Source organism: Pleurodeles waltl, unplaced genomic scaffold (genome assembly GCF_031143425.1).
Source record: "Pleurodeles waltl isolate 20211129_DDA unplaced genomic scaffold, aPleWal1.hap1.20221129 scaffold_197, whole genome shotgun sequence".
Classification (NCBI taxonomy): domain Eukaryota; kingdom Metazoa; phylum Chordata; class Amphibia; order Caudata; family Salamandridae; genus Pleurodeles; species Pleurodeles waltl.
This window is the reverse complement of record NW_027149903.1, coordinates 186,896-213,152: the sequence shown is the minus strand read 5'-3', so window position 1 is coordinate 213,152 and position 26,257 is coordinate 186,896. Positions and strand designations below refer to the sequence as shown.

At 34.5% G+C, this 26,257-nt stretch overlaps 28 non-coding genes across 28 annotated transcripts; all 28 read left to right on the top strand.

Annotated features, from left to right (window-relative positions):
* Positions 1–45: 45 nt before the first annotated feature.
* Positions 46–118, top strand: TRNAK-UUU (transfer RNA lysine (anticodon UUU)). Its single transcript has one exon. It is a non-coding gene; the product is annotated as a tRNA-Lys (tRNA).
* Positions 119–427: 309 nt separating this feature from the next.
* On the top strand, positions 428–519 carry TRNAR-UCU (transfer RNA arginine (anticodon UCU)). The gene is given in 2 exon segments: positions 428–464; positions 484–519. It is a non-coding gene; the product is annotated as a tRNA-Arg (tRNA).
* A 1,410-nt stretch (positions 520–1,929) lies between these two features.
* TRNAK-UUU (transfer RNA lysine (anticodon UUU)) lies at positions 1,930–2,002 on the top strand. Its single transcript has one exon. It is a non-coding gene; the product is annotated as a tRNA-Lys (tRNA).
* Positions 2,003–2,311: 309 nt separating this feature from the next.
* Positions 2,312–2,403, top strand: TRNAR-UCU (transfer RNA arginine (anticodon UCU)). Its single transcript is given in 2 exon segments — positions 2,312–2,348; positions 2,368–2,403. It is a non-coding gene; the product is annotated as a tRNA-Arg (tRNA).
* A 1,410-nt stretch (positions 2,404–3,813) lies between these two features.
* TRNAK-UUU (transfer RNA lysine (anticodon UUU)) lies at positions 3,814–3,886 on the top strand. The gene has a single exon. It is a non-coding gene; the product is annotated as a tRNA-Lys (tRNA).
* A 309-nt stretch (positions 3,887–4,195) lies between these two features.
* Positions 4,196–4,287, top strand: TRNAR-UCU (transfer RNA arginine (anticodon UCU)). Its single transcript is given in 2 exon segments — positions 4,196–4,232; positions 4,252–4,287. It is a non-coding gene; the product is annotated as a tRNA-Arg (tRNA).
* A 1,410-nt stretch (positions 4,288–5,697) lies between these two features.
* On the top strand, positions 5,698–5,770 carry TRNAK-UUU (transfer RNA lysine (anticodon UUU)). Its single transcript has one exon. It is a non-coding gene; the product is annotated as a tRNA-Lys (tRNA).
* A 309-nt stretch (positions 5,771–6,079) lies between these two features.
* Positions 6,080–6,171, top strand: TRNAR-UCU (transfer RNA arginine (anticodon UCU)). The gene is given in 2 exon segments: positions 6,080–6,116; positions 6,136–6,171. It is a non-coding gene; the product is annotated as a tRNA-Arg (tRNA).
* A 1,410-nt stretch (positions 6,172–7,581) lies between these two features.
* On the top strand, positions 7,582–7,654 carry TRNAK-UUU (transfer RNA lysine (anticodon UUU)). Its single transcript has one exon. It is a non-coding gene; the product is annotated as a tRNA-Lys (tRNA).
* A 309-nt stretch (positions 7,655–7,963) lies between these two features.
* TRNAR-UCU (transfer RNA arginine (anticodon UCU)) lies at positions 7,964–8,055 on the top strand. Its single transcript is given in 2 exon segments — positions 7,964–8,000; positions 8,020–8,055. It is a non-coding gene; the product is annotated as a tRNA-Arg (tRNA).
* Positions 8,056–9,465: 1,410 nt separating this feature from the next.
* Positions 9,466–9,538, top strand: TRNAK-UUU (transfer RNA lysine (anticodon UUU)). The gene has a single exon. It is a non-coding gene; the product is annotated as a tRNA-Lys (tRNA).
* A 309-nt stretch (positions 9,539–9,847) lies between these two features.
* On the top strand, positions 9,848–9,939 carry TRNAR-UCU (transfer RNA arginine (anticodon UCU)). Its single transcript is given in 2 exon segments — positions 9,848–9,884; positions 9,904–9,939. It is a non-coding gene; the product is annotated as a tRNA-Arg (tRNA).
* Positions 9,940–11,349: 1,410 nt separating this feature from the next.
* TRNAK-UUU (transfer RNA lysine (anticodon UUU)) lies at positions 11,350–11,422 on the top strand. The gene has a single exon. It is a non-coding gene; the product is annotated as a tRNA-Lys (tRNA).
* A 309-nt stretch (positions 11,423–11,731) lies between these two features.
* TRNAR-UCU (transfer RNA arginine (anticodon UCU)) lies at positions 11,732–11,823 on the top strand. Its single transcript is given in 2 exon segments — positions 11,732–11,768; positions 11,788–11,823. It is a non-coding gene; the product is annotated as a tRNA-Arg (tRNA).
* A 1,410-nt stretch (positions 11,824–13,233) lies between these two features.
* Positions 13,234–13,306, top strand: TRNAK-UUU (transfer RNA lysine (anticodon UUU)). The gene has a single exon. It is a non-coding gene; the product is annotated as a tRNA-Lys (tRNA).
* A 309-nt stretch (positions 13,307–13,615) lies between these two features.
* TRNAR-UCU (transfer RNA arginine (anticodon UCU)) lies at positions 13,616–13,707 on the top strand. Its single transcript is given in 2 exon segments — positions 13,616–13,652; positions 13,672–13,707. It is a non-coding gene; the product is annotated as a tRNA-Arg (tRNA).
* Positions 13,708–15,117: 1,410 nt separating this feature from the next.
* TRNAK-UUU (transfer RNA lysine (anticodon UUU)) lies at positions 15,118–15,190 on the top strand. The gene has a single exon. It is a non-coding gene; the product is annotated as a tRNA-Lys (tRNA).
* Positions 15,191–15,499: 309 nt separating this feature from the next.
* TRNAR-UCU (transfer RNA arginine (anticodon UCU)) lies at positions 15,500–15,591 on the top strand. Its single transcript is given in 2 exon segments — positions 15,500–15,536; positions 15,556–15,591. It is a non-coding gene; the product is annotated as a tRNA-Arg (tRNA).
* Positions 15,592–17,001: 1,410 nt separating this feature from the next.
* TRNAK-UUU (transfer RNA lysine (anticodon UUU)) lies at positions 17,002–17,074 on the top strand. The gene has a single exon. It is a non-coding gene; the product is annotated as a tRNA-Lys (tRNA).
* Positions 17,075–17,383: 309 nt separating this feature from the next.
* TRNAR-UCU (transfer RNA arginine (anticodon UCU)) lies at positions 17,384–17,475 on the top strand. The gene is given in 2 exon segments: positions 17,384–17,420; positions 17,440–17,475. It is a non-coding gene; the product is annotated as a tRNA-Arg (tRNA).
* Positions 17,476–18,885: 1,410 nt separating this feature from the next.
* TRNAK-UUU (transfer RNA lysine (anticodon UUU)) lies at positions 18,886–18,958 on the top strand. The gene has a single exon. It is a non-coding gene; the product is annotated as a tRNA-Lys (tRNA).
* Positions 18,959–19,267: 309 nt separating this feature from the next.
* Positions 19,268–19,359, top strand: TRNAR-UCU (transfer RNA arginine (anticodon UCU)). Its single transcript is given in 2 exon segments — positions 19,268–19,304; positions 19,324–19,359. It is a non-coding gene; the product is annotated as a tRNA-Arg (tRNA).
* Positions 19,360–20,769: 1,410 nt separating this feature from the next.
* On the top strand, positions 20,770–20,842 carry TRNAK-UUU (transfer RNA lysine (anticodon UUU)). The gene has a single exon. It is a non-coding gene; the product is annotated as a tRNA-Lys (tRNA).
* A 309-nt stretch (positions 20,843–21,151) lies between these two features.
* On the top strand, positions 21,152–21,243 carry TRNAR-UCU (transfer RNA arginine (anticodon UCU)). Its single transcript is given in 2 exon segments — positions 21,152–21,188; positions 21,208–21,243. It is a non-coding gene; the product is annotated as a tRNA-Arg (tRNA).
* Positions 21,244–22,653: 1,410 nt separating this feature from the next.
* Positions 22,654–22,726, top strand: TRNAK-UUU (transfer RNA lysine (anticodon UUU)). The gene has a single exon. It is a non-coding gene; the product is annotated as a tRNA-Lys (tRNA).
* Positions 22,727–23,035: 309 nt separating this feature from the next.
* Positions 23,036–23,127, top strand: TRNAR-UCU (transfer RNA arginine (anticodon UCU)). Its single transcript is given in 2 exon segments — positions 23,036–23,072; positions 23,092–23,127. It is a non-coding gene; the product is annotated as a tRNA-Arg (tRNA).
* Positions 23,128–24,537: 1,410 nt separating this feature from the next.
* Positions 24,538–24,610, top strand: TRNAK-UUU (transfer RNA lysine (anticodon UUU)). Its single transcript has one exon. It is a non-coding gene; the product is annotated as a tRNA-Lys (tRNA).
* A 309-nt stretch (positions 24,611–24,919) lies between these two features.
* On the top strand, positions 24,920–25,011 carry TRNAR-UCU (transfer RNA arginine (anticodon UCU)). The gene is given in 2 exon segments: positions 24,920–24,956; positions 24,976–25,011. It is a non-coding gene; the product is annotated as a tRNA-Arg (tRNA).
* Positions 25,012–26,257: the final 1,246 nt, after the last annotated feature.

Here is a 26,257-nt window from a genome sequence, read left to right as displayed (position 1 = left end):
CCTTCCAAATTGTTTTAATGTGATTTGAAGATTAGAGTAAGCAGAGCCTGGATAGCTCAGTCGGTAGAGCATCAGACTTTTAATCTGAGGGTCCAGGGTTCAAGTCCCTGTTCAGGCGGGGTGCTATGTTTAAGAAGAAGTACTCTTTTAGTTTCTATTGCATGATGAACAAGATATTACATTGACAGAATTGCAAAACCTTCTTAAATGGAGTTTTTTAAATTGTCAAGATTTTATCCGTCAGAGGCCTTTTGAGTAGACTTATCCAACTGTATCATGTAGTTTGGCATGTTGAATATCTTTTTCCCCATGCAATGCTCAACATGTAACCATGATTATAGTATCCTATCAACTTTGTAAAGTTGATCATCAGTTGCTTGCTCATTATTTTATTTCAGAATTTCTGAAAAGTTTCTTGGTGCAGGTTGGCTCTGTGGCGCAATGGATAGCGCATTGGACTTCTAGGAAAATGTTAAAAAAGGCATTCAAAGGCTGTGGGTTCGAATCCCACCAGAGTCAATATTATTGCTCAATTTCTTTCATAACGAATTGAAATAGCAATAAACAATGCAGCTTCAGCTTCACCCAAAATCATTTACCAAAATAGCCTTTGAAAGAAGGCCTGTTTTAAACAAAGAGTGCTTGAATAGAAAACATTGTATAATCAATATGCAAGAGGAAATTGTCAGGTGTACTGATGAAAATATAATTTACTAGATAGTAGGAGTTTCGGCCCTTTCTCAATTGTATACTGTCACTGAAGAAGCATGAATTCTAAGTCAGCAGAAAATGAGATAGTACATATTTCAGGACTTAAAATAGATGACATTTAATGCTGAGGTTTCAAAAGTTTGAAATATCAGTTCACTATCAAACGCTACATAATGCTTGTCAATATATGCAATCATATTCATAAATGTAGTGTCAGTTGGTATCCTTCCACATTGTTTTAAGATGAATTGAAGATGAAAGTTAGTAGACACTGGATAGTTCAGTGAGTGGCACAGCAGACTTTTAATATGAGTGTCCAGGTTTGAAGTTCCTGTTCAGGCAGTGTGTTATGTTTAAGAAGATGCACTCTTGAAGTTTCCACTGCTTGATGAATAAGATATTACATTAAGGGAATTGCAAAACCTTCTTATATGGAGTTGTTAAACTCCTTGCTGTTTTATCTGTGCTATGCCTTTTGAGTCGACTTAACACTTAACCAACTGCATTGTATGGTTTGACATGTTGAATATCATTTTTGCTATTCAATGCTCAACATAAATCCAGGATCATAGATTCCTAACAACTTTATAAAGTTGATGAGCAGCTGCTAGCTCATTATTTTATTTGATCATTTCTGTCCGACATCCTAAAAAGATTGGCTCTGTGGCACAATGGATACTGCTTTGGCTTTCAAGAGTAATGTAAAGAAGGCAGTCAAAAGTTGTGGTTTTGAATCCCACCAGAGGCAATGTTGTCCTACATTTCTTTTATAATGAATTGAAATTGCAATAAATAATGCAGCTTCTTCTTGCTCTGAAATCATTCACCAAAATGGCCTTTGAAAGAAGCCCTTTTTTCAACCGACACCACTTGAATAGAAAATATTGTATAATCTACATATAAGAGGAAATTGACAGGTAGACTGAGTAAAATATAATGTATTAGGCAGTAAGAGTTTTTGGTCCTTTCTTAATTGTGTATTGTCAATGAAGAAGCATGAATTCCGAATCAGCAGAAAATGAGATGGTACAAATTTCAGGACTTAAAGAGATAAAATATAATGCTGAGATGTCAAAAGCTTGAAATATCAATTCATGATAAAACTCTACATATTGATTATCAATATATGTAATGATAATAATAAATGATTGTCAGTAAATGTAAGGTTGGTATCCTTCCAAATTGTTTTAATGTGATTTGAAGATTAGAGTAAGCAGAGCCTGGATAGCTCAGTCGGTAGAGCATCAGACTTTTAATCTGAGGGTCCAGGGTTCAAGTCCCTGTTCAGGCGGGGTGCTATGTTTAAGAAGAAGTACTCTTTTAGTTTCTATTGCATGATGAACAAGATATTACATTGACAGAATTGCAAAACCTTCTTAAATGGAGTTTTTTAAATTGTCAAGATTTTATCCGTCAGAGGCCTTTTGAGTAGACTTATCCAACTGTATCATGTAGTTTGGCATGTTGAATATCTTTTTCCCCATGCAATGCTCAACATGTAACCATGATTATAGTATCCTATCAACTTTGTAAAGTTGAGCATCAGTTGCTTGCTCATTATTTTATTTCAGAATTTCTGAAAAGTTTCTTGGTGCAGGTTGGCTCTGTGGCGCAATGGATAGCGCATTGGACTTCTAGGAAAATGTTAAAAAAGGCATTCAAAGGCTGTGGGTTCGAATCCCACCAGAGTCAATATTATTGCTCAATTTCTTTCATAACGAATTGAAATAGCAATAAACAATGCAGCTTCAGCTTCACCCAAAATCGTTTACCAAAATAGCCTTTGAAAGAAGGCCTGTTTTAAACAAAGAGTGCTTGAATAGAAAACATTGTATAATCAATATGCAAGAGGAAATTGTCAGGTGTACTGATGAAAATATAATTTACTAGATAGTAGGAGTTTCGGCCCTTTCTCAATTGTATACTGTCACTGAAGAAGCATGAATTCTAAGTCAGCAGAAAATGAGATAGTACATATTTCAGGACTTAAAATAGATGACATTTAATGCTGAGGTTTCAAAAGTTTGAAATATCAGTTCACTATCAAACGCTACATAATGCTTGTCAATATATGCAATCATATTCATAAATATAGTGTCGGTTGGAATCCTTCCACATTGTTTTAAGATGAATTGAAGATGAAAGTTAGTAGACACTGGATAGTTCAGTGAGTGGCACAGCAGACTTTTAATATGAGTGTCCAGGTTTGAAGTTCCTGTTCAGGCAGTGTGTTATGTTTAAGAAGATGCACTCTTGAAGTTTCCACTGCTTGATGAATAAGATATTACATTAAGGGAATTGCAAAACCTTCTTATATGGAGTTGTTAAACTCCTTGCTGTTTTATCTGTGCTATGCCTTTTGAGTCGACTTAACACTTAACCAACTGCATTGTATGGTTTGACATGTTGAATATCATTTTTGCTATTCAATGCTCAACATAAATCCAGGATCATAGATTCCTAACATCTTCATAAAGTTGATGAGCAGCTGCTAGCTCATTATTTTATTTGATCATTTCTGTCCGACATCCTAAAAAGATTGGCTCTGTGGCACAATGGATAGTGCTTTGGCTTTCAAGAGTAATGTAAAGAAGGCATTCAAAAGTTGTGGTTTTGAATCCCACCAGAGGCAATGTTGTCCTACATTTCTTTTATAATGAATTGAAATTGCAATAAATAATGCAGCTTCTTCTTGCTCTGAAATCATTCACCAAAATGGCCTTTGAAAGAAGGCCTATTTTCAACCGACACCACTTGAATAGAAAATATTGTATAATCTACATATAAGAGGAAATTGACAGGTATACTGAGTAAAATATAATGTATTAGGCAGTAAGAGTTTTTGGTCCTTTCTTGATTGTGTATTGTCAATGAAGAAGCATGAATTCCGAATCAGCAGAAAATGAGATGGTACAAATTTCAGGACTTAAAGAGATAAAATATAATGCTGAGATGTCAAAAGCTTGAAATATCAATTCATGATAAAACTCTACGTATTGATTATCAATATATGTAATGATAATAATAAATGATTGTCAGTAAATGTAAGCTTGGTATCCTTCCAAATTGTTTTAATGTGATTTGAAGATTAGAGTAAGCAGAGCCTGGATAGCTCAGTCGGTAGAGCATCAGACTTTTAATCTGAGGGTCCAGGGTTCAAGTCCCTGTTCAGGCGGGGTGCTATGTTTAAGAAGAAGTACTCTTTTAGTTTCTATTGCATGATGAACAAGATATTACATTGACAGAATTGCAAAACCTTCTTAAATGGAGTTTTTTAAATTGTCAAGATTTTATCCGTCAGAGGCCTTTTGAGTAGACTTATCCAACTGTATCATGTAGTTTGGCATGTTGAATATCTTTTTCCCCATGCAATGCTCAACATGTAACCATGATTATAGTATCCTATCAACTTTGTAAAGTTGATCATCAGTTGCTTGCTCATTATTTTATTTCAGAATTTCTGAAAAGTTTCTTGGTGCAGGTTGGCTCTGTGGCGCAATGGATAGCGCATTGGACTTCTAGGAAAATGTTAAAAAAGGCATTCAAAGGCTGTGGGTTCGAATCCCACCAGAGTCAATATTATTGCTCAATTTCTTTCATAACGAATTGAAATAGCAATAAACAATGCAGCTTCAGCTTCACCCAAAATCATTTACCAAAATAGCCTTTGAAAGAAGGCCTGTTTTAAACAAAGAGTGCTTGAATAGAAAACATTGTATAATCAATATGCAAGAGGAAATTGTCAGGTGTACTGATGAAAATATAATTTACTAGATAGTAGGAGTTTCGGCCCTTTCTCAATTGTATACTGTCACTGAAGAAGCATGAATTCTAAGTCAGCAGAAAATGAGATAGTACATATTTCAGGACTTAAAATAGATGACATTTAATGCTGAGGTTTCAAAAGTTTGAAATATCAGTTCACTATCAAACGCTACATAATGCTTGTCAATATATGCAATCATATTCATAAATATAGTGTCGGTTGGAATCCTTCCACATTGTTTTAAGATGAATTGAAGATGAAAGTTAGTAGACACTGGATAGTTCAGTGAGTGGCACAGCAGACTTTTAATATGAGTGTCCAGGTTTGAAGTTCCTGTTCAGGCAGTGTGTTATGTTTAAGAAGATGCACTCTTGAAGTTTCCACTGCTTGATGAATAAGATATTACATTAAGGGAATTGCAAAACCTTCTTATATGGAGTTGTTAAACTCCTTGCTGTTTTATCTGTGCTATGCCTTTTGAGTCGACTTAACACTTAACCAACTGCATTGTATGGTTTGACATGTTGAATATCATTTTTGCTATTCAATGCTCAACATAAATCCAGGATCATAGATTCCTAACATCTTCATAAAGTTGATGAGCAGCTGCTAGCTCATTATTTTATTTGATCATTTCTGTCCGACATCCTAAAAAGATTGGCTCTGTGGCACAATGGATAGTGCTTTGGCTTTCAAGAGTAATGTAAAGAAGGCATTCAAAAGTTGTGGTTTTGAATCCCACCAGAGGCAATGTTGTCCTACATTTCTTTTATAATGAATTGAAATTGCAATAAATAATGCAGCTTCTTCTTGCTCTGAAATCATTCACCAAAATGGCCTTTGAAAGAAGGCCTATTTTCAACCGACACCACTTGAATAGAAAATATTGTATAATCTACATATAAGAGGAAATTGACAGGTATACTGAGTAAAATATAATGTATTAGGCAGTAAGAGTTTTTGGTCCTTTCTTGATTGTGTATTGTCAATGAAGAAGCATGAATTCCGAATCAGCAGAAAATGAGATGGTACAAATTTCAGGACTTAAAGAGATAAAATATAATGCTGAGATGTCAAAAGCTTGAAATATCAATTCATGATAAAACTCTACGTATTGATTATCAATATATGTAATGATAATAATAAATGATTGTCAGTAAATGTAAGCTTGGTATCCTTCCAAATTGTTTTAATGTGATTTGAAGATTAGAGTAAGCAGAGCCTGGATAGCTCAGTCGGTAGAGCATCAGACTTTTAATCTGAGGGTCCAGGGTTCAAGTCCCTGTTCAGGCGGGGTGCTATGTTTAAGAAGAAGTACTCTTTTAGTTTCTATTGCATGATGAACAAGATATTACATTGACAGAATTGCAAAACCTTCTTAAATGGAGTTTTTTAAATTGTCAAGATTTTATCCGTCAGAGGCCTTTTGAGTAGACTTATCCAACTGTATCATGTAGTTTGGCATGTTGAATATCTTTTTCCCCATGCAATGCTCAACATGTAACCATGATTATAGTATCCTATCAACTTTGTAAAGTTGATCATCAGTTGCTTGCTCATTATTTTATTTCAGAATTTCTGAAAAGTTTCTTGGTGCAGGTTGGCTCTGTGGCGCAATGGATAGCGCATTGGACTTCTAGGAAAATGTTAAAAAAGGCATTCAAAGGCTGTGGGTTCGAATCCCACCAGAGTCAATATTATTGCTCAATTTCTTTCATAACGAATTGAAATAGCAATAAACAATGCAGCTTCAGCTTCACCCAAAATCATTTACCAAAATAGCCTTTGAAAGAAGGCCTGTTTTAAACAAAGAGTGCTTGAATAGAAAACATTGTATAATCAATATGCAAGAGGAAATTGTCAGGTGTACTGATGAAAATATAATTTACTAGATAGTAGGAGTTTCGGCCCTTTCTCAATTGTATACTGTCACTGAAGAAGCATGAATTCTAAGTCAGCAGAAAATGAGATAGTACATATTTCAGGACTTAAAATAGATGACATTTAATGCTGAGGTTTCAAAAGTTTGAAATATCAGTTCACTATCAAACGCTACATAATGCTTGTCAATATATGCAATCATATTCATAAATGTAGTGTCAGTTGGTATCCTTCCACATTGTTTTAAGATGAATTGAAGATGAAAGTTAGTAGACACTGGATAGTTCAGTGAGTGGCACAGCAGACTTTTAATATGAGTGTCCAGGTTTGAAGTTCCTGTTCAGGCAGTGTGTTATGTTTAAGAAGATGCACTCTTGAAGTTTCCACTGCTTGATGAATAAGATATTACATTAAGGGAATTGCAAAACCTTCTTATATGGAGTTGTTAAACTCCTTGCTGTTTTATCTGTGCTATGCCTTTTGAGTCGACTTAACACTTAACCAACTGCATTGTATGGTTTGACATGTTGAATATCATTTTTGCTATTCAATGCTCAACATAAATCCAGGATCATAGATTCCTAACAACTTTATAAAGTTGATGAGCAGCTGCTAGCTCATTATTTTATTTGATCATTTCTGTCCGACATCCTAAAAAGATTGGCTCTGTGGCACAATGGATACTGCTTTGGCTTTCAAGAGTAATGTAAAGAAGGCAGTCAAAAGTTGTGGTTTTGAATCCCACCAGAGGCAATGTTGTCCTACATTTCTTTTATAATGAATTGAAATTGCAATAAATAATGCAGCTTCTTCTTGCTCTGAAATCATTCACCAAAATGGCCTTTGAAAGAAGCCCTTTTTTCAACCGACACCACTTGAATAGAAAATATTGTATAATCTACATATAAGAGGAAATTGACAGGTAGACTGAGTAAAATATAATGTATTAGGCAGTAAGAGTTTTTGGTCCTTTCTTAATTGTGTATTGTCAATGAAGAAGCATGAATTCCGAATCAGCAGAAAATGAGATGGTACAAATTTCAGGACTTAAAGAGATAAAATATAATGCTGAGATGTCAAAAGCTTGAAATATCAATTCATGATAAAACTCTACATATTGATTATCAATATATGTAATGATAATAATAAATGATTGTCAGTAAATGTAAGGTTGGTATCCTTCCAAATTGTTTTAATGTGATTTGAAGATTAGAGTAAGCAGAGCCTGGATAGCTCAGTCGGTAGAGCATCAGACTTTTAATCTGAGGGTCCAGGGTTCAAGTCCCTGTTCAGGCGGGGTGCTATGTTTAAGAAGAAGTACTCTTTTAGTTTCTATTGCATGATGAACAAGATATTACATTGACAGAATTGCAAAACCTTCTTAAATGGAGTTTTTTAAATTGTCAAGATTTTATCCGTCAGAGGCCTTTTGAGTAGACTTATCCAACTGTATCATGTAGTTTGGCATGTTGAATATCTTTTTCCCCATGCAATGCTCAACATGTAACCATGATTATAGTATCCTATCAACTTTGTAAAGTTGATCATCAGTTGCTTGCTCATTATTTTATTTCAGAATTTCTGAAAAGTTTCTTGGTGCAGGTTGGCTCTGTGGCGCAATGGATAGCGCATTGGACTTCTAGGAAAATGTTAAAAAAGGCATTCAAAGGCTGTGGGTTCGAATCCCACCAGAGTCAATATTATTGCTCAATTTCTTTCATAACGAATTGAAATAGCAATAAACAATGCAGCTTCAGCTTCACCCAAAATCGTTTACCAAAATAGCCTTTGAAAGAAGGCCTGTTTTAAACAAAGAGTGCTTGAATAGAAAACATTGTATAATCAATATGCAAGAGGAAATTGTCAGGTGTACTGATGAAAATATAATTTACTAGATAGTAGGAGTTTCGGCCCTTTCTCAATTGTATACTGTCACTGAAGAAGCATGAATTCTAAGTCAGCAGAAAATGAGATAGTACATATTTCAGGACTTAAAATAGATGACATTTAATGCTGAGGTTTCAAAAGTTTGAAATATCAGTTCACTATCAAACGCTACATAATGCTTGTCAATATATGCAATCATATTCATAAATATAGTGTCGGTTGGTATCCTTCCACATTGTTTTAAGATGAATTGAAGATGAAAGTTAGTAGACACTGGATAGTTCAGTGAGTGGCACAGCAGACTTTTAATATGAGTGTCCAGGTTTGAAGTTCCTGTTCAGGCAGTGTGTTATGTTTAAGAAGATGCACTCTTGAAGTTTCCACTGCTTGATGAATAAGATATTACATTAAGGGAATTGCAAAACCTTCTTATATGGAGTTGTTAAACTCCTTGCTGTTTTATCTGTGCTATGCCTTTTGAGTCGACTTAACACTTAACCAACTGCATTGTATGGTTTGACATGTTGAATATCATTTTTGCTATTCAATGCTCAACATAAATCCAGGATCATAGATTCCTAACAACTTTATAAAGTTGATGAGCAGCTGCTAGCTCATTATTTTATTTGATCATTTCTGTCCGACATCCTAAAAAGATTGGCTCTGTGGCACAATGGATACTGCTTTGGCTTTCAAGAGTAATGTAAAGAAGGCAGTCAAAAGTTGTGGTTTTGAATCCCACCAGAGGCAATGTTGTCCTACATTTCTTTTATAATGAATTGAAATTGCAATAAATAATGCAGCTTCTTCTTGCTCTGAAATCATTCACCAAAATGGCCTTTGAAAGAAGCCCTTTTTTCAACCGACACCACTTGAATAGAAAATATTGTATAATCTACATATAAGAGGAAATTGACAGGTAGACTGAGTAAAATATAATGTATTAGGCAGTAAGAGTTTTTGGTCCTTTCTTAATTGTGTATTGTCAATGAAGAAGCATGAATTCCGAATCAGCAGAAAATGAGATGGTACAAATTTCAGGACTTAAAGAGATAAAATATAATGCTGAGATGTCAAAAGCTTGAAATATCAATTCATGATAAAACTCTACATATTGATTATCAATATATGTAATGATAATAATAAATGATTGTCAGTAAATGTAAGGTTGGTATCCTTCCAAATTGTTTTAATGTGATTTGAAGATTAGAGTAAGCAGAGCCTGGATAGCTCAGTCGGTAGAGCATCAGACTTTTAATCTGAGGGTCCAGGGTTCAAGTCCCTGTTCAGGCGGGGTGCTATGTTTAAGAAGAAGTACTCTTTTAGTTTCTATTGCATGATGAACAAGATATTACATTGACAGAATTGCAAAACCTTCTTAAATGGAGTTTTTTAAATTGTCAAGATTTTATCCGTCAGAGGCCTTTTGAGTAGACTTATCCAACTGTATCATGTAGTTTGGCATGTTGAATATCTTTTTCCCCATGCAATGCTCAACATGTAACCATGATTATAGTATCCTATCAACTTTGTAAAGTTGATCATCAGTTGCTTGCTCATTATTTTATTTCAGAATTTCTGAAAAGTTTCTTGGTGCAGGTTGGCTCTGTGGCGCAATGGATAGCGCATTGGACTTCTAGGAAAATGTTAAAAAAGGCATTCAAAGGCTGTGGGTTCGAATCCCACCAGAGTCAATATTATTGCTCAATTTCTTTCATAACGAATTGAAATAGCAATAAACAATGCAGCTTCAGCTTCACCCAAAATCATTTACCAAAATAGCCTTTGAAAGAAGGCCTGTTTTAAACAAAGAGTGCTTGAATAGAAAACATTGTATAATCAATATGCAAGAGGAAATTGTCAGGTGTACTGATGAAAATATAATTTACTAGATAGTAGGAGTTTCGGCCCTTTCTCAATTGTATACTGTCACTGAAGAAGCATGAATTCTAAGTCAGCAGAAAATGAGATAGTACATATTTCAGGACTTAAAATAGATGACATTTAATGCTGAGGTTTCAAAAGTTTGAAATATCAGTTCACTATCAAACGCTACATAATGCTTGTCAATATATGCAATCATATTCATAAATGTAGTGTCAGTTGGTATCCTTCCACATTGTTTTAAGATGAATTGAAGATGAAAGTTAGTAGACACTGGATAGTTCAGTGAGTGGCACAGCAGACTTTTAATATGAGTGTCCAGGTTTGAAGTTCCTGTTCAGGCAGTGTGTTATGTTTAAGAAGATGCACTCTTGAAGTTTCCACTGCTTGATGAATAAGATATTACATTAAGGGAATTGCAAAACCTTCTTATATGGAGTTGTTAAACTCCTTGCTGTTTTATCTGTGCTATGCCTTTTGAGTCGACTTAACACTTAACCAACTGCATTGTATGGTTTGACATGTTGAATATCATTTTTGCTATTCAATGCTCAACATAAATCCAGGATCATAGATTCCTAACAACTTTATAAAGTTGATGAGCAGCTGCTAGCTCATTATTTTATTTGATCATTTCTGTCCGACATCCTAAAAAGATTGGCTCTGTGGCACAATGGATACTGCTTTGGCTTTCAAGAGTAATGTAAAGAAGGCAGTCAAAAGTTGTGGTTTTGAATCCCACCAGAGGCAATGTTGTCCTACATTTCTTTTATAATGAATTGAAATTGCAATAAATAATGCAGCTTCTTCTTGCTCTGAAATCATTCACCAAAATGGCCTTTGAAAGAAGCCCTTTTTTCAACCGACACCACTTGAATAGAAAATATTGTATAATCTACATATAAGAGGAAATTGACAGGTAGACTGAGTAAAATATAATGTATTAGGCAGTAAGAGTTTTTGGTCCTTTCTTAATTGTGTATTGTCAATGAAGAAGCATGAATTCCGAATCAGCAGAAAATGAGATGGTACAAATTTCAGGACTTAAAGAGATAAAATATAATGCTGAGATGTCAAAAGCTTGAAATATCAATTCATGATAAAACTCTACATATTGATTATCAATATATGTAATGATAATAATAAATGATTGTCAGTAAATGTAAGGTTGGTATCCTTCCAAATTGTTTTAATGTGATTTGAAGATTAGAGTAAGCAGAGCCTGGATAGCTCAGTCGGTAGAGCATCAGACTTTTAATCTGAGGGTCCAGGGTTCAAGTCCCTGTTCAGGCGGGGTGCTATGTTTAAGAAGAAGTACTCTTTTAGTTTCTATTGCATGATGAACAAGATATTACATTGACAGAATTGCAAAACCTTCTTAAATGGAGTTTTTTAAATTGTCAAGATTTTATCCGTCAGAGGCCTTTTGAGTAGACTTATCCAACTGTATCATGTAGTTTGGCATGTTGAATATCTTTTTCCCCATGCAATGCTCAACATGTAACCATGATTATAGTATCCTATCAACTTTGTAAAGTTGATCATCAGTTGCTTGCTCATTATTTTATTTCAGAATTTCTGAAAAGTTTCTTGGTGCAGGTTGGCTCTGTGGCGCAATGGATAGCGCATTGGACTTCTAGGAAAATGTTAAAAAAGGCATTCAAAGGCTGTGGGTTCGAATCCCACCAGAGTCAATATTATTGCTCAATTTCTTTCATAACGAATTGAAATAGCAATAAACAATGCAGCTTCAGCTTCACCCAAAATCGTTTACCAAAATAGCCTTTGAAAGAAGGCCTGTTTTAAACAAAGAGTGCTTGAATAGAAAACATTGTATAATCAATATGCAAGAGGAAATTGTCAGGTGTACTGATGAAAATATAATTTACTAGATAGTAGGAGTTTCGGCCCTTTCTCAATTGTATACTGTCACTGAAGAAGCATGAATTCTAAGTCAGCAGAAAATGAGATAGTACATATTTCAGGACTTAAAATAGATGACATTTAATGCTGAGGTTTCAAAAGTTTGAAATATCAGTTCACTATCAAACGCTACATAATGCTTGTCAATATATGCAATCATATTCATAAATATAGTGTCGGTTGGTATCCTTCCACATTGTTTTAAGATGAATTGAAGATGAAAGTTAGTAGACACTGGATAGTTCAGTGAGTGGCACAGCAGACTTTTAATATGAGTGTCCAGGTTTGAAGTTCCTGTTCAGGCAGTGTGTTATGTTTAAGAAGATGCACTCTTGAAGTTTCCACTGCTTGATGAATAAGATATTACATTAAGGGAATTGCAAAACCTTCTTATATGGAGTTGTTAAACTCCTTGCTGTTTTATCTGTGCTATGCCTTTTGAGTCGACTTAACACTTAACCAACTGCATTGTATGGTTTGACATGTTGAATATCATTTTTGCTATTCAATGCTCAACATAAATCCAGGATCATAGATTCCTAACAACTTTATAAAGTTGATGAGCAGCTGCTAGCTCATTATTTTATTTGATCATTTCTGTCCGACATCCTAAAAAGATTGGCTCTGTGGCACAATGGATACTGCTTTGGCTTTCAAGAGTAATGTAAAGAAGGCAGTCAAAAGTTGTGGTTTTGAATCCCACCAGAGGCAATGTTGTCCTACATTTCTTTTATAATGAATTGAAATTGCAATAAATAATGCAGCTTCTTCTTGCTCTGAAATCATTCACCAAAATGGCCTTTGAAAGAAGCCCTTTTTTCAACCGACACCACTTGAATAGAAAATATTGTATAATCTACATATAAGAGGAAATTGACAGGTAGACTGAGTAAAATATAATGTATTAGGCAGTAAGAGTTTTTGGTCCTTTCTTAATTGTGTATTGTCAATGAAGAAGCATGAATTCCGAATCAGCAGAAAATGAGATGGTACAAATTTCAGGACTTAAAGAGATAAAATATAATGCTGAGATGTCAAAAGCTTGAAATATCAATTCATGATAAAACTCTACATATTGATTATCAATATATGTAATGATAATAATAAATGATTGTCAGTAAATGTAAGGTTGGTATCCTTCCAAATTGTTTTAATGTGATTTGAAGATTAGAGTAAGCAGAGCCTGGATAGCTCAGTCGGTAGAGCATCAGACTTTTAATCTGAGGGTCCAGGGTTCAAGTCCCTGTTCAGGCGGGGTGCTATGTTTAAGAAGAAGTACTCTTTTAGTTTCTATTGCATGATGAACAAGATATTACATTGACAGAATTGCAAAACCTTCTTAAATGGAGTTTTTTAAATTGTCAAGATTTTATCCGTCAGAGGCCTTTTGAGTAGACTTATCCAACTGTATCATGTAGTTTGGCATGTTGAATATCTTTTTCCCCATGCAATGCTCAACATGTAACCATGATTATAGTATCCTATCAACTTTGTAAAGTTGATCATCAGTTGCTTGCTCATTATTTTATTTCAGAATTTCTGAAAAGTTTCTTGGTGCAGGTTGGCTCTGTGGCGCAATGGATAGCGCATTGGACTTCTAGGAAAATGTTAAAAAAGGCATTCAAAGGCTGTGGGTTCGAATCCCACCAGAGTCAATATTATTGCTCAATTTCTTTCATAACGAATTGAAATAGCAATAAACAATGCAGCTTCAGCTTCACCCAAAATCATTTACCAAAATAGCCTTTGAAAGAAGGCCTGTTTTAAACAAAGAGTGCTTGAATAGAAAACATTGTATAATCAATATGCAAGAGGAAATTGTCAGGTGTACTGATGAAAATATAATTTACTAGATAGTAGGAGTTTCGGCCCTTTCTCAATTGTATACTGTCACTGAAGAAGCATGAATTCTAAGTCAGCAGAAAATGAGATAGTACATATTTCAGGACTTAAAATAGATGACATTTAATGCTGAGGTTTCAAAAGTTTGAAATATCAGTTCACTATCAAACGCTACATAATGCTTGTCAATATATGCAATCATATTCATAAATATAGTGTCGGTTGGAATCCTTCCACATTGTTTTAAGATGAATTGAAGATGAAAGTTAGTAGACACTGGATAGTTCAGTGAGTGGCACAGCAGACTTTTAATATGAGTGTCCAGGTTTGAAGTTCCTGTTCAGGCAGTGTGTTATGTTTAAGAAGATGCACTCTTGAAGTTTCCACTGCTTGATGAATAAGATATTACATTAAGGGAATTGCAAAACCTTCTTATATGGAGTTGTTAAACTCCTTGCTGTTTTATCTGTGCTATGCCTTTTGAGTCGACTTAACACTTAACCAACTGCATTGTATGGTTTGACATGTTGAATATCATTTTTGCTATTCAATGCTCAACATAAATCCAGGATCATAGATTCCTAACATCTTCATAAAGTTGATGAGCAGCTGCTAGCTCATTATTTTATTTGATCATTTCTGTCCGACATCCTAAAAAGATTGGCTCTGTGGCACAATGGATAGTGCTTTGGCTTTCAAGAGTAATGTAAAGAAGGCATTCAAAAGTTGTGGTTTTGAATCCCACCAGAGGCAATGTTGTCCTACATTTCTTTTATAATGAATTGAAATTGCAATAAATAATGCAGCTTCTTCTTGCTCTGAAATCATTCACCAAAATGGCCTTTGAAAGAAGGCCTATTTTCAACCGACACCACTTGAATAGAAAATATTGTATAATCTACATATAAGAGGAAATTGACAGGTATACTGAGTAAAATATAATGTATTAGGCAGTAAGAGTTTTTGGTCCTTTCTTGATTGTGTATTGTCAATGAAGAAGCATGAATTCCGAATCAGCAGAAAATGAGATGGTACAAATTTCAGGACTTAAAGAGATAAAATATAATGCTGAGATGTCAAAAGCTTGAAATATCAATTCATGATAAAACTCTACGTATTGATTATCAATATATGTAATGATAATAATAAATGATTGTCAGTAAATGTAAGCTTGGTATCCTTCCAAATTGTTTTAATGTGATTTGAAGATTAGAGTAAGCAGAGCCTGGATAGCTCAGTCGGTAGAGCATCAGACTTTTAATCTGAGGGTCCAGGGTTCAAGTCCCTGTTCAGGCGGGGTGCTATGTTTAAGAAGAAGTACTCTTTTAGTTTCTATTGCATGATGAACAAGATATTACATTGACAGAATTGCAAAACCTTCTTAAATGGAGTTTTTTAAATTGTCAAGATTTTATCCGTCAGAGGCCTTTTGAGTAGACTTATCCAACTGTATCATGTAGTTTGGCATGTTGAATATCTTTTTCCCCATGCAATGCTCAACATGTAACCATGATTATAGTATCCTATCAACTTTGTAAAGTTGATCATCAGTTGCTTGCTCATTATTTTATTTCAGAATTTCTGAAAAGTTTCTTGGTGCAGGTTGGCTCTGTGGCGCAATGGATAGCGCATTGGACTTCTAGGAAAATGTTAAAAAAGGCATTCAAAGGCTGTGGGTTCGAATCCCACCAGAGTCAATATTATTGCTCAATTTCTTTCATAACGAATTGAAATAGCAATAAACAATGCAGCTTCAGCTTCACCCAAAATCATTTACCAAAATAGCCTTTGAAAGAAGGCCTGTTTTAAACAAAGAGTGCTTGAATAGAAAACATTGTATAATCAATATGCAAGAGGAAATTGTCAGGTGTACTGATGAAAATATAATTTACTAGATAGTAGGAGTTTCGGCCCTTTCTCAATTGTATACTGTCACTGAAGAAGCATGAATTCTAAGTCAGCAGAAAATGAGATAGTACATATTTCAGGACTTAAAATAGATGACATTTAATGCTGAGGTTTCAAAAGTTTGAAATATCAGTTCACTATCAAACGCTACATAATGCTTGTCAATATATGCAATCATATTCATAAATGTAGTGTCAGTTGGTATCCTTCCACATTGTTTTAAGATGAATTGAAGATGAAAGTTAGTAGACACTGGATAGTTCAGTGAGTGGCACAGCAGACTTTTAATATGAGTGTCCAGGTTTGAAGTTCCTGTTCAGGCAGTGTGTTATGTTTAAGAAGATGCACTCTTGAAGTTTCCACTGCTTGATGAATAAGATATTACATTAAGGGAATTGCAAAACCTTCTTATATGGAGTTGTTAAACTCCTTGCTGTTTTATCTGTGCTATGCCTTTTGAGTCGACTTAACACTTAACCAACTGCATTGTATGGTTTGACATGTTGAATATCATTTTTGCTATTCAATGCTCAACATAAATCCAGGATCATAGATTCCTAACAACTTTATAAAGTTGATGAGCAGCTGCTAGCTCATTATTTTATTTGATCATTTCTGTCCGACATCCTAAAAAGATTGGCTCTGTGGCACAATGGATACTGCTTTGGCTTTCAAGAGTAATGTAAAGAAGGCAGTCAAAAGTTGTGGTTTTGAATCCCACCAGAGGCAATGTTGTCCTACATTTCTTTTATAATGAATTGAAATTGCAATAAATAATGCAGCTTCTTCTTGCTCTGAAATCATTCACCAAAATGGCCTTTGAAAGAAGCCCTTTTTTCAACCGACACCACTTGAATAGAAAATATTGTATAATCTACATATAAGAGGAAATTGACAGGTAGACTGAGTAAAATATAATGTATTAGGCAGTAAGAGTTTTTGGTCCTTTCTTAATTGTGTATTGTCAATGAAGAAGCATGAATTCCGAATCAGCAGAAAATGAGATGGTACAAATTTCAGGACTTAAAGAGATAAAATATAATGCTGAGATGTCAAAAGCTTGAAATATCAATTCATGATAAAACTCTACATATTGATTATCAATATATGTAATGATAATAATAAATGATTGTCAGTAAATGTAAGGTTGGTATCCTTCCAAATTGTTTTAATGTGATTTGAAGATTAGAGTAAGCAGAGCCTGGATAGCTCAGTCGGTAGAGCATCAGACTTTTAATCTGAGGGTCCAGGGTTCAAGTCCCTGTTCAGGCGGGGTGCTATGTTTAAGAAGAAGTACTCTTTTAGTTTCTATTGCATGATGAACAAGATATTACATTGACAGAATTGCAAAACCTTCTTAAATGGAGTTTTTTAAATTGTCAAGATTTTATCCGTCAGAGGCCTTTTGAGTAGACTTATCCAACTGTATCATGTAGTTTGGCATGTTGAATATCTTTTTCCCCATGCAATGCTCAACATGTAACCATGATTATAGTATCCTATCAACTTTGTAAAGTTGAGCATCAGTTGCTTGCTCATTATTTTATTTCAGAATTTCTGAAAAGTTTCTTGGTGCAGGTTGGCTCTGTGGCGCAATGGATAGCGCATTGGACTTCTAGGAAAATGTTAAAAAAGGCATTCAAAGGCTGTGGGTTCGAATCCCACCAGAGTCAATATTATTGCTCAATTTCTTTCATAACGAATTGAAATAGCAATAAACAATGCAGCTTCAGCTTCACCCAAAATCGTTTACCAAAATAGCCTTTGAAAGAAGGCCTGTTTTAAACAAAGAGTGCTTGAATAGAAAACATTGTATAATCAATATGCAAGAGGAAATTGTCAGGTGTACTGATGAAAATATAATTTACTAGATAGTAGGAGTTTCGGCCCTTTCTCAATTGTATACTGTCACTGAAGAAGCATGAATTCTAAGTCAGCAGAAAATGAGATAGTACATATTTCAGGACTTAAAATAGATGACATTTAATGCTGAGGTTTCAAAAGTTTGAAATATCAGTTCACTATCAAACGCTACATAATGCTTGTTAATATATGCAATCATATTCATAAATATAGTGTCGGTTGGAATCCTTCCACATTGTTTTAAGATGAATTGAAGATGAAAGTTAGTAGACACTGGATAGTTCAGTGAGTGGCACAGCAGACTTTTAATATGAGTGTCCAGGTTTGAAGTTCCTGTTCAGGCAGTGTGTTATGTTTAAGAAGATGCACTCTTGAAGTTTCCACTGCTTGATGAATAAGATATTACATTAAGGGAATTGCAAAACCTTCTTATATGGAGTTGTTAAACTCCTTGCTGTTTTATCTGTGCTATGCCTTTTGAGTCGACTTAACACTTAACCAACTGCATTGTATGGTTTGACATGTTGAATATCATTTTTGCTATTCAATGCTCAACATAAATCCAGGATCATAGATTCCTAACATCTTCATAAAGTTGATGAGCAGCTGCTAGCTCATTATTTTATTTGATCATTTCTGTCCGACATCCTAAAAAGATTGGCTCTGTGGCACAATGGATAGTGCTTTGGCTTTCAAGAGTAATGTAAAGAAGGCATTCAAAAGTTGTGGTTTTGAATCCCACCAGAGGCAATGTTGTCCTACATTTCTTTTATAATGAATTGAAATTGCAATAAATAATGCAGCTTCTTCTTGCTCTGAAATCATTCACCAAAATGGCCTTTGAAAGAAGGCCTATTTTCAACCGACACCACTTGAATAGAAAATATTGTATAATCTACATATAAGAGGAAATTGACAGGTATACTGAGTAAAATATAATGTATTAGGCAGTAAGAGTTTTTGGTCCTTTCTTGATTGTGTATTGTCAATGAAGAAGCATGAATTCCGAATCAGCAGAAAATGAGATGGTACAAATTTCAGGACTTAAAGAGATAAAATATAATGCTGAGATGTCAAAAGCTTGAAATATCAATTCATGATAAAACTCTACGTATTGATTATCAATATATGTAATGATAATAATAAATGATTGTCAGTAAATGTAAGCTTGGTATCCTTCCAAATTGTTTTAATGTGATTTGAAGATTAGAGTAAGCAGAGCCTGGATAGCTCAGTCGGTAGAGCATCAGACTTTTAATCTGAGGGTCCAGGGTTCAAGTCCCTGTTCAGGCGGGGTGCTATGTTTAAGAAGAAGTACTCTTTTAGTTTCTATTGCATGATGAACAAGATATTACATTGACAGAATTGCAAAACCTTCTTAAATGGAGTTTTTTAAATTGTCAAGATTTTATCCGTCAGAGGCCTTTTGAGTAGACTTATCCAACTGTATCATGTAGTTTGGCATGTTGAATATCTTTTTCCCCATGCAATGCTCAACATGTAACCATGATTATAGTATCCTATCAACTTTGTAAAGTTGATCATCAGTTGCTTGCTCATTATTTTATTTCAGAATTTCTGAAAAGTTTCTTGGTGCAGGTTGGCTCTGTGGCGCAATGGATAGCGCATTGGACTTCTAGGAAAATGTTAAAAAAGGCATTCAAAGGCTGTGGGTTCGAATCCCACCAGAGTCAATATTATTGCTCAATTTCTTTCATAACGAATTGAAATAGCAATAAACAATGCAGCTTCAGCTTCACCCAAAATCATTTACCAAAATAGCCTTTGAAAGAAGGCCTGTTTTAAACAAAGAGTGCTTGAATAGAAAACATTGTATAATCAATATGCAAGAGGAAATTGTCAGGTGTACTGATGAAAATATAATTTACTAGATAGTAGGAGTTTCGGCCCTTTCTCAATTGTATACTGTCACTGAAGAAGCATGAATTCTAAGTCAGCAGAAAATGAGATAGTACATATTTCAGGACTTAAAATAGATGACATTTAATGCTGAGGTTTCAAAAGTTTGAAATATCAGTTCACTATCAAACGCTACATAATGCTTGTCAATATATGCAATCATATTCATAAATGTAGTGTCAGTTGGTATCCTTCCACATTGTTTTAAGATGAATTGAAGATGAAAGTTAGTAGACACTGGATAGTTCAGTGAGTGGCACAGCAGACTTTTAATATGAGTGTCCAGGTTTGAAGTTCCTGTTCAGGCAGTGTGTTATGTTTAAGAAGATGCACTCTTGAAGTTTCCACTGCTTGATGAATAAGATATTACATTAAGGGAATTGCAAAACCTTCTTATATGGAGTTGTTAAACTCCTTGCTGTTTTATCTGTGCTATGCCTTTTGAGTCGACTTAACACTTAACCAACTGCATTGTATGGTTTGACATGTTGAATATCATTTTTGCTATTCAATGCTCAACATAAATCCAGGATCATAGATTCCTAACAACTTTATAAAGTTGATGAGCAGCTGCTAGCTCATTATTTTATTTGATCATTTCTGTCCGACATCCTAAAAAGATTGGCTCTGTGGCACAATGGATACTGCTTTGGCTTTCAAGAGTAATGTAAAGAAGGCAGTCAAAAGTTGTGGTTTTGAATCCCACCAGAGGCAATGTTGTCCTACATTTCTTTTATAATGAATTGAAATTGCAATAAATAATGCAGCTTCTTCTTGCTCTGAAATCATTCACCAAAATGGCCTTTGAAAGAAGCCCTTTTTTCAACCGACACCACTTGAATAGAAAATATTGTATAATCTACATATAAGAGGAAATTGACAGGTAGACTGAGTAAAATATAATGTATTAGGCAGTAAGAGTTTTTGGTCCTTTCTTAATTGTGTATTGTCAATGAAGAAGCATGAATTCCGAATCAGCAGAAAATGAGATGGTACAAATTTCAGGACTTAAAGAGATAAAATATAATGCTGAGATGTCAAAAGCTTGAAATATCAATTCATGATAAAACTCTACATATTGATTATCAATATATGTAATGATAATAATAAATGATTGTCAGTAAATGTAAGGTTGGTATCCTTCCAAATTGTTTTAATGTGATTTGAAGATTAGAGTAAGCAGAGCCTGGATAGCTCAGTCGGTAGAGCATCAGACTTTTAATCTGAGGGTCCAGGGTTCAAGTCCCTGTTCAGGCGGGGTGCTATGTTTAAGAAGAAGTACTCTTTTAGTTTCTATTGCATGATGAACAAGATATTACATTGACAGAATTGCAAAACCTTCTTAAATGGAGTTTTTTAAATTGTCAAGATTTTATCCGTCAGAGGCCTTTTGAGTAGACTTATCCAACTGTATCATGTAGTTTGGCATGTTGAATATCTTTTTCCCCATGCAATGCTCAACATGTAACCATGATTATAGTATCCTATCAACTTTGTAAAGTTGAGCATCAGTTGCTTGCTCATTATTTTATTTCAGAATTTCTGAAAAGTTTCTTGGTGCAGGTTGGCTCTGTGGCGCAATGGATAGCGCATTGGACTTCTAGGAAAATGTTAAAAAAGGCATTCAAAGGCTGTGGGTTCGAATCCCACCAGAGTCAATATTATTGCTCAATTTCTTTCATAACGAATTGAAATAGCAATAAACAATGCAGCTTCAGCTTCACCCAAAATCGTTTACCAAAATAGCCTTTGAAAGAAGGCCTGTTTTAAACAAAGAGTGCTTGAATAGAAAACATTGTATAATCAATATGCAAGAGGAAATTGTCAGGTGTACTGATGAAAATATAATTTACTAGATAGTAGGAGTTTCGGCCCTTTCTCAATTGTATACTGTCACTGAAGAAGCATGAATTCTAAGTCAGCAGAAAATGAGATAGTACATATTTCAGGACTTAAAATAGATGACATTTAATGCTGAGGTTTCAAAAGTTTGAAATATCAGTTCACTATCAAACGCTACATAATGCTTGTCAATATATGCAATCATATTCATAAATATAGTGTCGGTTGGAATCCTTCCACATTGTTTTAAGATGAATTGAAGATGAAAGTTAGTAGACACTGGATAGTTCAGTGAGTGGCACAGCAGACTTTTAATATGAGTGTCCAGGTTTGAAGTTCCTGTTCAGGCAGTGTGTTATGTTTAAGAAGATGCACTCTTGAAGTTTCCACTGCTTGATGAATAAGATATTACATTAAGGGAATTGCAAAACCTTCTTATATGGAGTTGTTAAACTCCTTGCTGTTTTATCTGTGCTATGCCTTTTGAGTCGACTTAACACTTAACCAACTGCATTGTATGGTTTGACATGTTGAATATCATTTTTGCTATTCAATGCTCAACATAAATCCAGGATCATAGATTCCTAACATCTTCATAAAGTTGATGAGCAGCTGCTAGCTCATTATTTTATTTGATCATTTCTGTCCGACATCCTAAAAAGATTGGCTCTGTGGCACAATGGATAGTGCTTTGGCTTTCAAGAGTAATGTAAAGAAGGCATTCAAAAGTTGTGGTTTTGAATCCCACCAGAGGCAATGTTGTCCTACATTTCTTTTATAATGAATTGAAATTGCAATAAATAATGCAGCTTCTTCTTGCTCTGAAATCATTCACCAAAATGGCCTTTGAAAGAAGGCCTATTTTCAACCGACACCACTTGAATAGAAAATATTGTATAATCTACATATAAGAGGAAATTGACAGGTATACTGAGTAAAATATAATGTATTAGGCAGTAAGAGTTTTTGGTCCTTTCTTGATTGTGTATTGTCAATGAAGAAGCATGAATTCCGAATCAGCAGAAAATGAGATGGTACAAATTTCAGGACTTAAAGAGATAAAATATAATGCTGAGATGTCAAAAGCTTGAAATATCAATTCATGATAAAACTCTACGTATTGATTATCAATATATGTAATGATAATAATAAATGATTGTCAGTAAATGTAAGCTTGGTATCCTTCCAAATTGTTTTAATGTGATTTGAAGATTAGAGTAAGCAGAGCCTGGATAGCTCAGTCGGTAGAGCATCAGACTTTTAATCTGAGGGTCCAGGGTTCAAGTCCCTGTTCAGGCGGGGTGCTATGTTTAAGAAGAAGTACTCTTTTAGTTTCTATTGCATGATGAACAAGATATTACATTGACAGAATTGCAAAACCTTCTTAAATGGAGTTTTTTAAATTGTCAAGATTTTATCCGTCAGAGGCCTTTTGAGTAGACTTATCCAACTGTATCATGTAGTTTGGCATGTTGAATATCTTTTTCCCCATGCAATGCTCAACATGTAACCATGATTATAGTATCCTATCAACTTTGTAAAGTTGATCATCAGTTGCTTGCTCATTATTTTATTTCAGAATTTCTGAAAAGTTTCTTGGTGCAGGTTGGCTCTGTGGCGCAATGGATAGCGCATTGGACTTCTAGGAAAATGTTAAAAAAGGCATTCAAAGGCTGTGGGTTCGAATCCCACCAGAGTCAATATTATTGCTCAATTTCTTTCATAACGAATTGAAATAGCAATAAACAATGCAGCTTCAGCTTCACCCAAAATCATTTACCAAAATAGCCTTTGAAAGAAGGCCTGTTTTAAACAAAGAGTGCTTGAATAGAAAACATTGTATAATCAATATGCAAGAGGAAATTGTCAGGTGTACTGATGAAAATATAATTTACTAGATAGTAGGAGTTTCGGCCCTTTCTCAATTGTATACTGTCACTGAAGAAGCATGAATTCTAAGTCAGCAGAAAATGAGATAGTACATATTTCAGGACTTAAAATAGATGACATTTAATGCTGAGGTTTCAAAAGTTTGAAATATCAGTTCACTATCAAACGCTACATAATGCTTGTCAATATATGCAATCATATTCATAAATGTAGTGTCAGTTGGTATCCTTCCACATTGTTTTAAGATGAATTGAAGATGAAAGTTAGTAGACACTGGATAGTTCAGTGAGTGGCACAGCAGACTTTTAATATGAGTGTCCAGGTTTGAAGTTCCTGTTCAGGCAGTGTGTTATGTTTAAGAAGATGCACTCTTGAAGTTTCCACTGCTTGATGAATAAGATATTACATTAAGGGAATTGCAAAACCTTCTTATATGGAGTTGTTAAACTCCTTGCTGTTTTATCTGTGCTATGCCTTTTGAGTCGACTTAACACTTAACCAACTGCATTGTATGGTTTGACATGTTGAATATCATTTTTGCTATTCAATGCTCAACATAAATCCAGGATCATAGATTCCTAACAACTTTATAAAGTTGATGAGCAGCTGCTAGCTCATTATTTTATTTGATCATTTCTGTCCGACATCCTAAAAAGATTGGCTCTGTGGCACAATGGATACTGCTTTGGCTTTCAAGAGTAATGTAAAGAAGGCATTCAAAAGTTGTGGTTTTGAATCCCACCAGAGGCAATGTTGTCCTACATTTCTTTTATAATGAATTGAAATTGCAATAAATAATGCAGCTTCTTCTTGCTCTGAAATCATTCACCAAAATGGCCTTTGAAAGAAGGCCTATTTTCAACCGACACCACTTGAATAGAAAATATTGTATAATCTACATATAAGAGGAAATTGACAGGTATACTGAGTAAAATATAATGTATTAGGCAGTAAGAGTTTTTGGTCCTTTCTTGATTGTGTATTGTCAATGAAGAAGCATGAATTCCGAATCAGCAGAAAATGAGATGGTACAAATTTCAGGACTTAAAGAGATAAAATATAATGCTGAGATGTCAAAAGCTTGAAATATCAATTCATGATAAAACTCTACGTATTGATTATCAATATATGTAATGATAATAATAAATGATTGTCAGTAAATGTAAGCTTGGTATCCTTCCAAATTGTTTTAATGTGATTTGAAGATTAGAGTAAGCAGAGCCTGGATAGCTCAGTCGGTAGAGCATCAGACTTTTAATCTGAGGGTCCAGGGTTCAAGTCCCTGTTCAGGCGGGGTGCTATGTTTAAGAAGAAGTACTCTTTTAGTTTCTATTGCATGATGAACAAGATATTACATTGACAGAATTGCAAAACCTTCTTAAATGGAGTTTTTTAAATTGTCAAGATTTTATCCGTCAGAGGCCTTTTGAGTAGACTTATCCAACTGTATCATGTAGTTTGGCATGTTGAATATCTTTTTCCCCATGCAATGCTCAACATGTAACCATGATTATAGTATCCTATCAACTTTGTAAAGTTGATCATCAGTTGCTTGCTCATTATTTTATTTCAGAATTTCTGAAAAGTTTCTTGGTGCAGGTTGGCTCTGTGGCGCAATGGATAGCGCATTGGACTTCTAGGAAAATGTTAAAAAAGGCATTCAAAGGCTGTGGGTTCGAATCCCACCAGAGTCAATATTATTGCTCAATTTCTTTCATAACGAATTGAAATAGCAATAAACAATGCAGCTTCAGCTTCACCCAAAATCATTTACCAAAATAGCCTTTGAAAGAAGGCCTGTTTTAAACAAAGAGTGCTTGAATAGAAAACATTGTATAATCAATATGCAAGAGGAAATTGTCAGGTGTACTGATGAAAATATAATTTACTAGATAGTAGGAGTTTCGGCCCTTTCTCAATTGTATACTGTCACTGAAGAAGCATGAATTCTAAGTCAGCAGAAAATGAGATAGTACATATTTCAGGACTTAAAATAGATGACATTTAATGCTGAGGTTTCAAAAGTTTGAAATATCAGTTCACTATCAAACGCTACATAATGCTTGTCAATATATGCAATCATATTCATAAATGTAGTGTCAGTTGGTATCCTTCCACATTGTTTTAAGATGAATTGAAGATGAAAGTTAGTAGACACTGGATAGTTCAGTGAGTGGCACAGCAGACTTTTAATATGAGTGTCCAGGTTTGAAGTTCCTGTTCAGGCAGTGTGTTATGTTTAAGAAGATGCACTCTTGAAGTTTCCACTGCTTGATGAATAAGATATTACATTAAGGGAATTGCAAAACCTTCTTATATGGAGTTGTTAAACTCCTTGCTGTTTTATCTGTGCTATGCCTTTTGAGTCGACTTAACACTTAACCAACTGCATTGTATGGTTTGACATGTTGAATATCATTTTTGCTATTCAATGCTCAACATAAATCCAGGATCATAGATTCCTAACAACTTTATAAAGTTGATGAGCAGCTGCTAGCTCATTATTTTATTTGATCATTTCTGTCCGACATCCTAAAAAGATTGGCTCTGTGGCACAATGGATACTGCTTTGGCTTTCAAGAGTAATGTAAAGAAGGCAGTCAAAAGTTGTGGTTTTGAATCCCACCAGAGGCAATGTTGTCCTACATTTCTTTTATAATGAATTGAAATTGCAATAAATAATGCAGCTTCTTCTTGCTCTGAAATCATTCACCAAAATGGCCTTTGAAAGAAGCCCTTTTTTCAACCGACACCACTTGAATAGAAAATATTGTATAATCTACATATAAGAGGAAATTGACAGGTAGACTGAGTAAAATATAATGTATTAGGCAGTAAGAGTTTTTGGTCCTTTCTTAATTGTGTATTGTCAATGAAGAAGCATGAATTCCGAATCAGCAGAAAATGAGATGGTACAAATTTCAGGACTTAAAGAGATAA